General features: G+C 38.0%; 1 pseudogene; it reads left to right on the top strand.

Moving 5' to 3' along the window:
- The first annotated feature begins 12,242 nt into the window (after positions 1–12,242).
- Positions 12,243–14,560, top strand: LOC145105902 (UDP-glucuronate 4-epimerase 3 pseudogene; annotated as a pseudogene).
- The last annotated feature ends 395 nt before the right edge of the window (positions 14,561–14,955 follow it).

The following is a 14,955-nucleotide window of genomic DNA, read 5'->3' as shown; positions in this document are numbered from 1 at the left end:
AGTTATTCCAAGTGTATTTGATGTTGTGTGAACCATTTGAGGTGTCACACTTGGGGCACTAGGCACTCAAGCTTCATGAAGACATTCTACATCAAAGAGGTATGTATTCTATCTTGCTATATTTATTATTTTGTATGCTAGAACAAAGCAAGCAGCATTCAGGCATTGGGGAAGACAACCACATAATACAATCAAGTTGTCATATCCCCTACTCAAGAATCTGTACTAGCATGCAATTCATAAGGCTTATACACATACGACAGGCACATAAGGCATCCTCCTAGACCCTTAGTCCTAATCTAGCATGCAGTTCTTATAAGCACATCATAACATAACTTGTATGGGTATTATGGGGTACTTACTTGAGCTCGGCCGGTTGCGCACATCACACACCTTGTTCTTTCTCAAAACTCCTTAACTTAGATTTTAGAAAACCATTTTCTTTGTAAAAATCTTTTAAATCCCTCGGTTTGAGTCCAGACACTCCCGAGGGTGTGTCCGAATCCCTCAAATAAGGGCTCTGATACCAACTTGTAACATCCCAAATTTCGGGTCCAAAAATTTCATTTTTAATTAATTGACTTATAAAACTTTCATAAGAAAACATAGTGAAAACATATCATTTCATAAAACTAATATCTCATGTTTGAAAACCAAACCATAAATGTAACAATGTCAGAGTACAATCCCAAGAATCTCGTAATGCGGAAATCCAACGTGTGTGTATGATGTGCAGCTACCACGCCAGCTCCTTCTCCTTCGCTGAAGAGGTACCTGAAACAAAACTGAAAACTGTAAGCACGAAGCTTAGTGAGTTCCCCCATCGTACCGCATACCATACAATCATATAACATACATATACTGTCAGGCATATCTGGGTGCCCGACCTACCCCTTCGGTCCTCTCGACCGAATACTTCCTAGCATATCTGGGTGTTGGCCTCCCCTTCGGTCCTCTCGACCGGATACTGCCTAGCATATCTGGGTGCTGGTCTCCCCTTCGGTTGTCACACCCCAAAACCGGAACGGCAGAAACGTTCTAGGGCGGAGGACGTCATGTTTAGCATCACAAGTCATGCATCATAGTAAGCAAGTAATAAACAACCATTTCATTCGAAAGAAAGTGTTTACAAAGTATGATTCACATAGTATAGAATACATCACAAATAACAAAAAGACATGAAGCTGAACTGCTCCATCTTCTGAATCCCAGAGCGCGTACCTGTCTACTGGTCTCCTAAGAATACAAGTTATTTTGAAAGCGTAGATCAGCATTTAAGCTGGTGATTTCATAAGATTTTAGTGATGTAGTAAGTAGTAAGAAAGTTTGTAGAATGTTGTAGTAAGTTGTAGTAAGTTCTGTTTAGAAAAGTTTGCATGTTCCTCCAGAAAATCCTATATTTCCTGCTTTGATGTAAGATAAGTAAAAATGACTCAACAGTCCTTTCTATGAGTATTAAATTGATACAAGTTATATATAACCCAGAGTAAACAAACAATCGGTTGTGTGTATCTGCCCTAAGCCCACAACCAAACAAGGAACAGGAAATGAGGCTGAAGACACACATCCCATTGTTTGTTAGGTCATCGTTGTATATAACCCCTGCGCATTCACTCGGTACTCACGGAGTTAACTGTAATAGTTCCTTTGTATTTGATGAAAATATCCTTTAAGAAAACCCTTATTTCTTATAGTAAAATGATAACCACAGTAGTTCCTTCTTATAATCACTTAGTTTATACTAGTTATATATAATCTAATATCGAACATATAGTTAATTGTGTGAATCTGCCCTAAGCCCACAACCAAACAAGGAACAGGGAATGAGGCGGAAGGCACACATCCAACTACCTAACGGGTATTTATTATATATAACCTTGGTGTATAAACTAAGGTATTATAGAGTTAACCACATAAGGTCCTTTAAGTTTTACTGGTTTAATAAAATGGATTAAACCCTTTACTGGTTGAGTTTCTAGTTTTGTATTCAAAAGTTCTTCATTTGAAAAGTATGTTTTGTACTAGAAATATGTGCATTGAATTAGTGTCCTATAACCTGACCCATACATGGTACCCCTTATGATTACTTGGTGTATACGGAACATATATATATATATATATATATATATATATATATATATATATATATATATATATATATATATCTAAGCTCGGATAGATAGTAAGCTGGGTGTATCTACTCTAAGCCCACAACCAAACAAGGAACAGGAAATGAAGCGGAAAGCACACATCTTACTACCTGTCAGACCCGATTAATATATATCCCTGACTGCATACACTAAGGAATCATAAAGTTAGCATTATAGGTCCCTTTCTACTGAATGTTCTAGACTCGACTGTTATGTGTGTCGATTGTAAGATGTAAGTTTTCCCTGGTTTATAACTATCTTGACTCGAAAATAGTTGGTATTAGCTTTCAAGTGGAACTGCCACTTACTGAAAGTAATAGGAATTCATAAGTACACAGTTGTCTTTTGAATTGAAATTCTGTAGTACTAACTACCTTAAAACATGTTTGTTTTATTAAGGTCATAATGTGAAAGCTAGTCCCCATACTATACGCTCTCCCTGTCAAGAGATTCTGGGAACCAAACGCGACCTCTGCAAACAATTGCAAGCCGTGTAATTCACATTAAAGTTTTAGTAAGGTCATAATGTGAAGGCTAGTACCCATACTATACGCTCCCCCTGTCAAGGGACTCTGGGAACCAAACGCGACCTCCGCGAATAATTGCAAGCCGTGTAACTTCACATTAAAGTTATGTGATCATGTATAACCAATTTAACTATCACCTTTTGTTACAAACAATGAGTTAGTGATTCATTGGTATAATTAGATCTAGTAAGTTGTCCCATGCTGCAGCACCTTTATTATGTTCGTTCTGTTATAGTATCTTAGTATGTTCTTGTTATAGTATCTTAGTATCTTCTCTTGTTATAGCATCTTAGTATCCGCTAGTATCTAGCATCTTAGTATCTTCTAGTATCTAGCATCTTAGTATCTTCTAGTTATAGTATGAACTGAACCCCTAAATTGTACCCATTATAGTTTACTAGTAATGTACTTGAACTGTTGTTGAAAAGACTCGTTTTTCTACTAAGTTATGTTTGTACTTTAAAAATGGAGTTTTGTTAAACTATAAAGTAACATAACTTTAAAAGAGTTTTTGAAATGTTTTGATCACTTATAAATGACATAAGCAATCCTTTGAAAATGTTTATAACAAACAATTACACAATTATCATTGTGTTCAACTTGTATTCCCCCCCCCCCTTAAAAGCATTTAAAACAGTTTAAAAGATTGATTACGGGGTATGAACTCACCTTATGTGGGTGATTCAAGCGAATATGCGCGTAAGGATGAGAAGTTCCACGAGTGAAGTCCTGAGACACAACAAGTCCTAAATGACATATATTGGCATGAATATAGTGTTTATAAGCAACTATATGAAAGGAAACACCTTCCGGGACTAGGAAACACTTTGACCAAGTGTTGGAATCACATGTGATTCACCTAAAGGGTGTTTAAGGCCATGGTTTGGTGTTCACTGCCATGTGTTTACGGCCAAGGGAGTTTACGGCCGTAAACTCATGGTCAAACATACATAAGAGGGTGTTTGAAGGCTAGGGAAACTTGAGGGACGATTGCTCTACACAAGGATGAGAAAGACCAACTTATTGGAGGGTGTTGAGGTGTTTACGGCCACACCATAAACCCTATGGTCGTAAACTCTCCAAGTGTCCTTATTTTGGGTCTTAAAGGCAAGGAGTTTCAAAGGCATAAGTGTTCCAAAGGTTAGCAATGGTATAGAAGTGTTTAAGGTCCAAATCATGACAATTACAAGGGTTTACGGCCAAGGTGTAAACTCCTGGCCGTAAACTCTCTTTGATGATGAGTTTGGTGATGTTTCAAGGTCTTACAAAGCACAAGGGAGTGTTCTAGCCTCAATTCCAAGCCTTAGGAAGAGTTTAAGGCTCAAATGGCACCTTTATAGGGGTTTACGGCCAAGGGAGATGCTCTTGGCCGTAAACTCCTTTTGTTCTTGAGAAATGGATGATTCACGGCCCTAATCTAGTGTTTAATATGTACAACTAGATGGTAGATGGAGTACTCACCCTTGGAGGCCCTTTGATGAAGATCGGGAGTGAAATCTCGATGATACTTGAAAGAGAATGCGAGATTTCGGCCAAGGCAAGGAAAAGAATGAAGAAATGGCTAAGTCCTTCATATATATAGGGGTGAGTTTACGGCCAGGCCATAAACTCTATGATCTTTGGCCGTGAACTCCATTTTGGTGGTGTTAAGGCTTGAATGTTGCACAGTGTCTCTAGCAGGTACATTCTAACACTTATCCCTTAAGTGTACTAAACTTAAAACTCCTTAGAATGACCTTTATCAAGGCTAGAACTCATTAGAAATGAGTCTGACACTTAGTTGAGTTGAATGGTTGGACTATACAAGACAAAAAATTTCGGGTTGTCACATCGGTCCTCTCGATCGGATACTGCCTAGCATATCTGGGTGCTGGCCTCCCCTTCGGTCCTCTCGACCGGATACTGGGGACTATTTCACCCCTCTACTACTACCACATAACATGTAACACATAATCATAATCTATCTAGCATGACTGGGTATGACTACCCCCCTTCGGCCCTATCGACCGGAGATCTTGGGGACTATCTCCCCTACTGCTACTAGCATATAACATCATATCATACTAGCACATAACATATCAGGTAGTAGCAACCCTAGATGAATGTCACAAAGACAATCATCTAACATACGACTCCTACTGGTGGGCCGGCATTGTGGCCGTAGACCACCGCTACTGGAAGGTAACTCACCTCGCAAGGCTGACTGCTGAAACGCTGATCGGCAGATGTCTGACTGCTGCTCCGGTGATCCTCCGGCTATAAATCCACAAAACACTTAATCAAACACTGATAACTACTCTTAGGGTAAAATGACTATTTTACCCCTGACCAAGTCAAAGTCAAAGTCAAAGTCAACTTCCAATTGACCTGACTCGCCGAGTTGGGCTGCCAACTCGTCGAGTCCTTATCCTTTCATCTGTCCTTCTTCACGCTGCTACTCGTCGAGTTTAGCAACAGCTCGACGAGTTCTCCTTCTAAAACAACCTCGAATGAACCTTCATCCGACTCGCCGAGTTGTATGAACAACTCGTCGAGTTCATCCCCATCCTATGAACAAGTCTGCCCTTGACTCGCCGAGTTGTATGAACAACTCGTCGAGTTCATCTTAGAACGTTGGGAGATTGCCTTGGACTCGCCGAGTCTGTTCATACACTCTCCGAGTCCTATGATTCCCAGGTCTATGGCTAAGTCCAATGCGTTGGGTCATTCCCCCGGACCCCTCTAAGACCATTCTCACACTCACTGGGTGTCTGGGTTCCTTCGAACCATAACAAAAAGGGAAGTCAAGCCATGGACTCGCCGAGTCCCAAGAACGACTCGCCGAGTCGAGAACGACCAAGTCTTATTTCTCGATTTCTGACGTACAACACTTGACCAAAAGATAGATCTAGGCTTCTAAGATCGATCCAGCACGTAAAGTTACAAACTTTACGTGCATGCATGGGACTATGAGCTCAAATGGCCCTAAATGAATCTCGTAAGATGCATGGGGCTCTCTATGGCTCCAAAATCAGTCCCTTTCTGCCTTGTAAGCCCTCAAGGACCTTGGATCTGAAGTCTTAGCCCCCAACCATGCTTGCACTCATGATTGGTCACCAAGAATGGCTCCTAAAAGCCCTAAATCATCCCAAAAAGGGATCTAAAACATGAAAGAGCAAGGTATCAGCTTTATACCTCTAAAGAACTGCAGAGGGTGCACAAACTCGAACTCCTCTGGCCTCCTCTTGATTCCTTAAGCCTTTCTCTTCCTTCTTATGATCCAAAATCACCACAACCACCACAAAGGCCTTAGATCTTTACACAAACGATTAGGGTTTGATATGTAGAGTTATGAGAGCAATAGGGACGAAGGGAGGTTGAATGAGATGCTTAAATAGGGTGTAATCCCTTAGATTATGGTTTTTGTCCAGTCAGGGCCTACTCGTCGAGTCTGGCTGCCGATTCGTCGAGTAGGTCATTAAACTCCCGGGTCCAAGTCGCTCCTACTCATCGAGTTGGCCATCAACTCGCCGAATTTGAGGCCAGAAAAAGAATAATACTTGAATGAAATTCATATCGGGAATCGGGTGCTACACATAAGGACCAACAAGAACCCAAGCACTTAGGCGCAAAAGGAAGACCCGACCTCGAAGCCCAAAACACAAAACTCAACAGACTGAGTACGCGGGGCGTACTCAGCTGTATACTAAGCGTACACGCTAAATGGCTTATACGCCGTGCGTACAAACTTGTACGCCCAACGTACTCACCCATTAAGCTGAAATCCACATTAAGCACTTAATGCTTAAGACCAGATGTCCAAATCATAGATCTAACCCCTAATAAGCGTCTAGAACCATAAAGTCACTGGCTTGGTGACTTTTCATGCCCCAAAAGGACCCAACTTCAAGATATAGCACTTTACTTTCACTAAATGGACATAATATTATTCATGGGTGATTCTAAACCCTAAAGGTGCCAACTTTATGGAATTTGAACCTCAGAAACACCAAGAGTGGCAACTCATAGATCCTGGAGTGGTGTCGAACCACTAGATCTCATTCAAGGGGCCAAAAGGGGTCCAAAACTCATATAAACTAGATCTAAGCTTCTAATGAACAAGATCATAGCTTTTTACCTCAAACAAGCTAGAAAAGGAGTAGAGAATCAGGATCCACAAGCTCTTCCTTGATCAACAACCTTGCACCAAACTCCTTCTTCTTGATAATGGACCAAAACACACCAAGAAGCACACAATGAGCTCAAAAACACAAAGGAAAGGTCTAGGGTTTCGAAAATGAGGCTATAAGGTTGATGGAGGCTGATAAATGAGGGTAACATGAGCCATAATTGAGATTATATAGTGTCCAACCCTGAAAATTAGGGTTTCACTAAATTACACGTACGCCCCGCATACATATGTGTACGTCCCACGTACGTGTCCAGAGTCCCGATCCCACCTCACATGAGTACGCTAAGAGTACCATGTCTTACGCCCCGCATACTCGCTTTACAGCTTGTATGCTAAGCGTACCATGTGGTACGTCCCGCGTACTACACAAGGACCAAAATGAAACTTTTCACCATCGAATCCACCTTTTTATTAACTTCATTAAGCTCCATTTTATCAAAGATATCAATGTTGATCATCTCAGTGTTTACTTTCCTCTTCTTGACGTCTAAAGCTTCTTCACCATGATCCCTTTACCATCTTTCTTGACAACCAAAAATCATCCATATCAGAGAGACCAAAGTGTGAACGGGATCATGTGGACCTAGAAACAATGTACAATTCTTGAAATAAAATCAAGATCTTAACCTTATTGAAAACATACCAGTAGACATTTTGATAGTGCTAGAAGCTCTTGATTATACTCTTCCTCGGTATTTTGACCACCAACCTGGTTCTTGAAAATCCTTTTGGCGGTTGGGATCCTCAGAAACTCTTCAATCTTGGCTTTGGAATTCGTTTCAGTAGGCAAGATAACCTCAAAATTGGGAACTACAAAAACATTGAAATAAATAACAAGCTTAATTTAAAGATCCTAAAAATAAGAAAGGGATAGAATCCTACCCTTCATAACCTATTTTTGGGGGATTTTAGTATCATTTGGGAGGGAATCCTTCTTAACAAAGAAAAATATGTCTCTCCACTCGATATCATAGCGAGTAGCCTTAAGAATTAAATAATCTTGTTTTGGTTTGATTTTGAATAGGAACCGATGAGAGCCAACGGTTTGCAACTTATACACTGAGGCAATCTCAGGAAGCCCCAAATTCAAATTCTTTGTGTGACATCCCTATTTTTACGGCCAATTTAAAACTTTTTCTTTATGCTTATTTAATTCAGAGTATACTTTTTATTGCGGAATTTGTTCCTAAAACATTTAAATAGAGTATTTCTGATAAAACATTTCACATTAATATATAAATTCTTGGGATGTCATCATCGATACAGACATCATAAGCATAAGTTATTCATACAAGCCTTATAACATTTATTCATACTAATAGCCTACAGACTCCTCAAATCTCTCACCATCCATGAGCTTTCGTATTGCTACATGTAATGCAAAGAAACTAAGTGGGTCAGGCTTGGGAGCTTGGTGAGTACATAGGGTTTTCAACCCATGATAATTATATATTTCACATCAAATAATTCACTCGATTACCGATTTCCCGTTATTCTCACTCTATGATCCTAAAATATTGATCTCAAGGGATCTACCCTAAGGATCATCGTAAGCAACGAGTAGACAATACTGTGTTGGGAATTCCTTTAGCAATACATGTTAATAAGGCAACCATCGGGGGATATAGTACATCGAATGAACATATAGTTCATTAACACCTACTGGTTGCGAGCTTGACAACGTTCCATCAGACTGTCTAGAATAGTGTATGGTCGTCATCTATACTTTGCTAGATGGTTGGTTCATCAGTACACTAGTACTATAACAGTCACGGCCTCTCATCATCAATTCATCTTTCATCACCCATTACTACCCAATATATTTTACATATAAAAATACATATACAATTGAGTCAAGTAAAATCATTTATTTCATCTAACATGGATATCAAGAAATAGATATAATAAGCACATATAGCATTTAATCATCTAGATACTTTATATCTATGTGTAAGATGAAAGTAACTATGCACTCACTTGTTAAAGTGGATGAGTGGTGATTTGGGCAGAGCTTCGCCTAACACCTTAGCTTTTCCTTTGATGTGACCTAGGTATTATTATTACTAAGTCTTAGTATTATTTCTTTGTGACTAATGATAGTCTAGATTCCTCAATAATCCCAATGTATATTGATCTATAACTGATAAGGAGCAACCATGTAAGATCATATCGGAGGTAGGGTCCGTTTGGTATACAGAGTATACTGTTTGGAAATCTCACTTTAAACACCTCACTAAATTTAGCCTAGACATCACCCCATAAATAGATCAATCAGTATTATGACATGGAATCACTGATAAATATTATTTATAGATTCATAATAAAGATTATGAATATAAATATAAGTGACACTTGAATTAAGATAAGTGCAGCTTAACTTACAGAGATTTTCTAGCAAAAAGTCGAAAATTGCACTGATAGAACTCCGACTCGAGATCTTCTACTTGTTGAGCATAGATACCCATACTTTTTCTAATCTAAGATACTCCGAAATCTCAAATAACGACTTCAAAATCGGGCTTAATAAGTTCAGAGAGAGTTTAGTGAATGTGCGAGGGAAGAATGGGGCTGAAGGGGATTTATAGGTTGAATTTCGACCAGCCTCGCCGTGCCTTTAGAGGTGCACGCCGCGCCCTCCAGCCAATCCATTCCTCATGTCTTGTGACACGTGTCGAAAATTATGTGGGTCACGCATGTGCATTTTAGAATCGCGTGACGCGCCCACCTGCGTGTGGCGCTTTTCGAAAAACTTCATAAAATCATATATTTCTCATACGAGCTTCGTTTTTTTACGTTCTTTATATCCACGCATAGCTATCAACGAGTACTACAACTTTCATTTAGACTCTGTCAGCTAATTCTCACTTTATTTTTAACAGACTTAGACTATTAAAGTCCGTGTAAAAATCATAACTTGTTCTTACGACATCCGTTATCGACTGTCTTTATATCGTCGGAATCCTATTCACAAGATCTTCGATTCTCGTTTAGATTGTTTCGGATAACAATAAACCGATTTAAATTTCGATTTATGTGCTAACACAACTATGCTGAAACTTTGAAAAATCATAACTTCCTCATACAAAGTCAGATTTGGACGTTCTCTATATGCACACTATCGGTTTTACGATTACTACGACTTTCGTTTAGATTACTCATGCTAATAAACGACCAATCTTTGATTCGCTATTTACGACACACTTTTTCGTATAGGGTTGAACGCGAAACTTCAACGAAGCATAACTTCTTCATACGGAGTCAGATTGTAGCGTTCCTTATATCCCCGAGATCATCATCATGACTACTTCAACTTTCATCAAAGCTATTTATCTTAATTAATATTAATTTTTTAAATGTTTATTTTAGCCCTATTTGTTAATTTATTATGTAAACGGTATATACGTATAAATCACACACACACATACCATATATATGTATATATATTGAAATAAGTCTTTTTCATTTATTCATAAAATTTACAATCGTCGACCGACGTAATTACATCTCTTATCATTAATGCCTAGCGAGAAACGCGGGCGTTACACTTTGAACGATTGAGAAACTCAACGCATGTAAGAATCCTCCAGACTACTGGCATTGCATGAGTGTATGAAATGTCGGAAACCCTAAAATACTCAGAAACCAAAGTAGGAAAGGGGAATTCTAAGCTTATAGCGAAGTGATACTCGGGGAAGCAAACCCATGAAGGTGAGAGTGAATCAGATCTCAAACGAGGGTCAAAATCCCTAAAGATAATAGAAGGTAGAAAGAATTTGTTTGACTTAAGCTAAGCAGTGTCATGATCGGAGAAAGTCAAAACTTCATCCTCAGGTTTTTAGAGACAACCTTGATCGATGAAATCATCGACGATCTTAATTTTGGAAGAGATACTCTTTTTCGACATTCTCGCAAAGAAATAAAAGGAAAAGGGTCAAGGAAGACACACCTGCGGGAAAATACATTACTACAGCTAAAATGAAGAAGGCTTTCCTACGAGGAATTGTTACCTAAATTTATAGCGCGCGATGATGACGAATCTCGGGAATACAATTGCAAAAACAATGGTGTTTTGATATAGAGATAAGTGATGTGTCTTATCCATATCCCACCAGCCATATTTTTGAAATTCAAATTTAATTTAATTTAAAAAAATCATATTTAATTAAAAAATATATATGTTATTTGTTTAAAATATGACTTTATTCTTAAATCCAGATTGTAATGGCAATTGTTATGGGTGAAAATTATGACCGGAATCTTGTGCAAGATTCGAAGTAGCATGCTAGCCAGGATCTTGACCAACGTCTTGATCAAGATTCCAGAGATTATTAACCCTCACGTTTGCTCTTTGTTTGGTTTATCTCTTTGTTCTAGGTCTTGAATATGTCAAGATAGACCCGGTCAAATCGGTATTAATGAAGAAAATGTGGAGAAAAGATATGGTCCTCAAGAATTATGGGATAACGGAGACCCATTCAACAATAATTTCAGATTATAAGATTATGTCGAGATTCTTGGGATTTTATTTATAGCCGTTGGCAATCCTATGTATAAATTAGCAGCTATGTTTACAAAAATCACACACGAACACTCTCGTATACTTGTAGTCTGTAACAAATTACTTAATAAAATATTAAGGCAACCAGGATATTTCCAGTTCGGGAGGTTTTGTGTTGGCGATCTCATTCGAGAATCGAGATCAAGGGTTTTCCTCGTAATTCTTGTGTCTTGGACCTCAGAATCTTGAATATAATTATGAGTATAACACTGTGGCTCTTACTAATTTGGTTGATTCTTGTTTTGCATATTTTTGACCAAAAGAACATAAAATGACAATTGTTTATAAAAGTAAATACATAACATATTTTTAATGACAATTCTAGAAATTGTTTAAAAATCTTAATAGTTTTTTTAAAACGTTAGATGAATTAACTTTTAAATATAAAACTTTTTGTTTAAATTAAAAGTTAAACGCACATACTCTCAAACATAATTTTTTTTTTGTTTAAATCTAGTTTTTTAAAATTAAAAACTATAAAAACATTCACTATCAAACCCTATGAGTATATTTTTATATCATTTACCTTTATTTATATTAAAAAAAACCGACGTCTTGTATCTCGCAAAGATCAAAACTCCCCTACTTAAGATTATCAATTTTTTGTCATCAACTTAGGTGTCATTTGTCCATTAGCCGTTTGATGTTTTTATAAATGCACTTGCACTTTATGCAAGTGCTAAAGCCTATAAGTTGATCAATGGTTAATATTTTGCCATGGAATTATATCAATTAATTGACCTTCTAAATAATATAAACATAAGTGTATCGGTTCTTAAATAGTTGTAAAAATTTATTGAGATTAATAGCTTGCAAGCCCCCATAGATCTCACACACGATCCAAAGGTGTAGAAACTAAAAACCCTCCTTACAATTAGCATCAAGATCTCATCCACTCCATCTCCCAATAAATCCCATTCCCACCCGTATTTCAAATCCCCATATGAACACATGTTGTCAAATTAAGGAATTGGCTGAATTCCATGGCCTCATTTCACAATTAAAAACCCTAAAAAATATATTATCTTATGAACGTATTTCTTCCAAATAAAAGCCTTGATTACACTTAACCTATTTGACTTCGACAAGCTGTAATTAGTCCACCCTAAATCTCCATTAACATTCAAGATCCTTCCAACTCAATTCTTCTCTCCCTTTCTTACTCCACTCTCTCTCTCTCTCTCTCTCATCAGCCATCGCCCATTTTTTGCAATCATTCTCAATTCCTGTAGAACCAAAGAAAACCCACAAAAGTAAACAATCAATCGCTCAAGAAACCAGAAGATTCCTCATTCCCCCATAAAACAACAAGAAAAATAAAGTGGGAGGAAGACTATCACCATTCACCAACACAGAGAACCATTCCTTTGTTCTTCTTTATCTTCATCAATTGCATAGCTCCACCATCGATTTCTTGAGAAGAAAACTGGATGCTGCTTCAACCCTAATCACATTCCACGAAAATCAGGCAAGAATTTGAATGATTATGAAGTTATCTTCATCTCATATGGATAACATCCCATCGACACCTGGGAAATTCAAGATGGATAAATCCCCATACATTCATAGATTCAGACACTATTCATCTCTAGCAAAACTCACATTTTGGAGCTTTGTTTTCCTCGGATTAATCGTCGTCTTCTTCTTCAAATCACCATCCACATCACCACCAAACTCAATGCCATCAGATCTCTCTCGCAGATCTTTAAAAACCAGTTCGTGGGGTGGACCCGCGTGGGAAAAACGGGTCAGATCATCTGCCCGGATCCGATCCCAAAATGGGTTATCGGTATTGGTAACTGGAGCTGCCGGATTCGTCGGTACCCACGTCAGCGCCGCCTTGAAACGCCGTGGAGACGGCGTTTTAGGTCTTGATAATTTCAACAACTACTACGACCCAACACTCAAGAGGGCTCGCCAAGCCTTACTCGAAAGAAGTGGGATTTACATCGTCGAAGGTGACATTAACGACATCGCATTGCTCCAAAAACTCTTCGAGGTAAACCCTTTCACTCACGTAATGCATTTAGCAGCTCAAGCTGGTGTTCGATACGCCATGGAAAACCCAAATTCTTATGTTCATAGTAACATCGCTGGCCTTGTTAATCTTCTCGAAGTCTGTAAAAACGCTAATCCACAACCTGCTATAGTTTGGGCATCATCTAGTTCTGTTTACGGATTAAACAGCAAAGTACCCTTTTCGGAAAAAGATCGAACCGATCAACCAGCAAGCTTATACGCCGCTACAAAAAAAGCAGGCGAAGAAATCGCACACACTTACAATCACATATATGGTTTATCGTTAACTGGTTTAAGATTCTTCACTGTTTACGGACCTTGGGGAAGACCAGACATGGCGTATTTCTTTTTCACTCGAGATATCTTAAAAGGGAAATCGATTCCAATCTTTGAAGCTTCAAATCATGGAACTGTGGCGCGTGATTTTACTTACATCGACGATATTGTAAAGGGTTGTTTGGGTGCGTTAGATACTGCGGAAAAAAGTACAGGAAGTGGAGGGAAGAAGAAAGGACCTGCGCAATTGAGGGTTTTCAACTTGGGGAATACGTCACCTGTTCCTGTATCGGATCTTGTGAGCATTTTGGAGAAATTATTGAAAGTGAAAGCGAAGAGAATGGTGATGAAGTTGCCTAGAAATGGTGATGTTCAGTTTACACATGCGAATATTAGTTTTGCTGAAAGGGAATTTGGTTATAAACCAACGACTGATCTTCAAACGGGTTTGAAGAAATTTGTGAGATGGTATGTTAGTTACTATGGTTCTGGGAAGAAGAACAGTCATTGAGAAATTGAAGCTCATGTCATGTGGTAATTATTCTCAGATTCTTGTTTTTGTTTTTTGGTGTTCACATGATTATTTCTGTTTATGTTTTCGTGATCTTTGTTTTCATATATTGTAATGATGATGAGGAGGCCTGAAAAAGAAAGAAATCCCACGATTTTTGTGATTTGTACCAAAGAGAAACTAAGAATATGTGCTTGTAGTGGGAGTTGTATTATTTTATGGAATTTAAATAAATAGAAGTAGAACACAATAGTTTGGATGTTATGAGTTTCTTGATCTAAGTTTGGGTTCAAATAAAGGATGTAATAAGTTTCTTGATTCAAGTTTGACTATTTGGTTTTGTTGAAATCATCAGATGAATTTAAATTTTGTGTACCCTTATGATGCATGTAAATGTTGTTTCTTTCATGCATTTGTATCTATGCTCTTATATTTGATTTTGAGTTAAATAGAACATAATAGTTTTGGATGTTATCCCTTTTCCTGCATTTTGGATGTATGTTCTTAAATTTTGACTACTTAGTATTGAGATGATGTCAAGTTGAAGTTGATATAGGCTTGGATAGGGATTAAACGGATATAAGCGGTAGTTCATGCTTCATTCAAATACATACAATAATGATGTTTCTCTGGAGTGTAACCAATGCATACAAAACATTATGTCTTTGAAGTGAATGAAAAGTGTAATCAGTACATTACCATTTAACCCATTAAAAAAAAAAAAAAAAAACCTAAGATGTTTA

This window comes from Lactuca virosa, chromosome 4 (assembly GCF_052849685.1).
Source record: "Lactuca virosa cultivar CGN04683 chromosome 4, Lactuca_virosa_CGN04683_v6, whole genome shotgun sequence".
In the NCBI taxonomy this organism is placed as follows: Eukaryota; Viridiplantae; Streptophyta; class Magnoliopsida; order Asterales; family Asteraceae; genus Lactuca; species Lactuca virosa.
The sequence above is the reverse complement of the archived record's forward strand: the minus strand, read 5'-3'. Positions and strand labels throughout refer to the sequence as shown.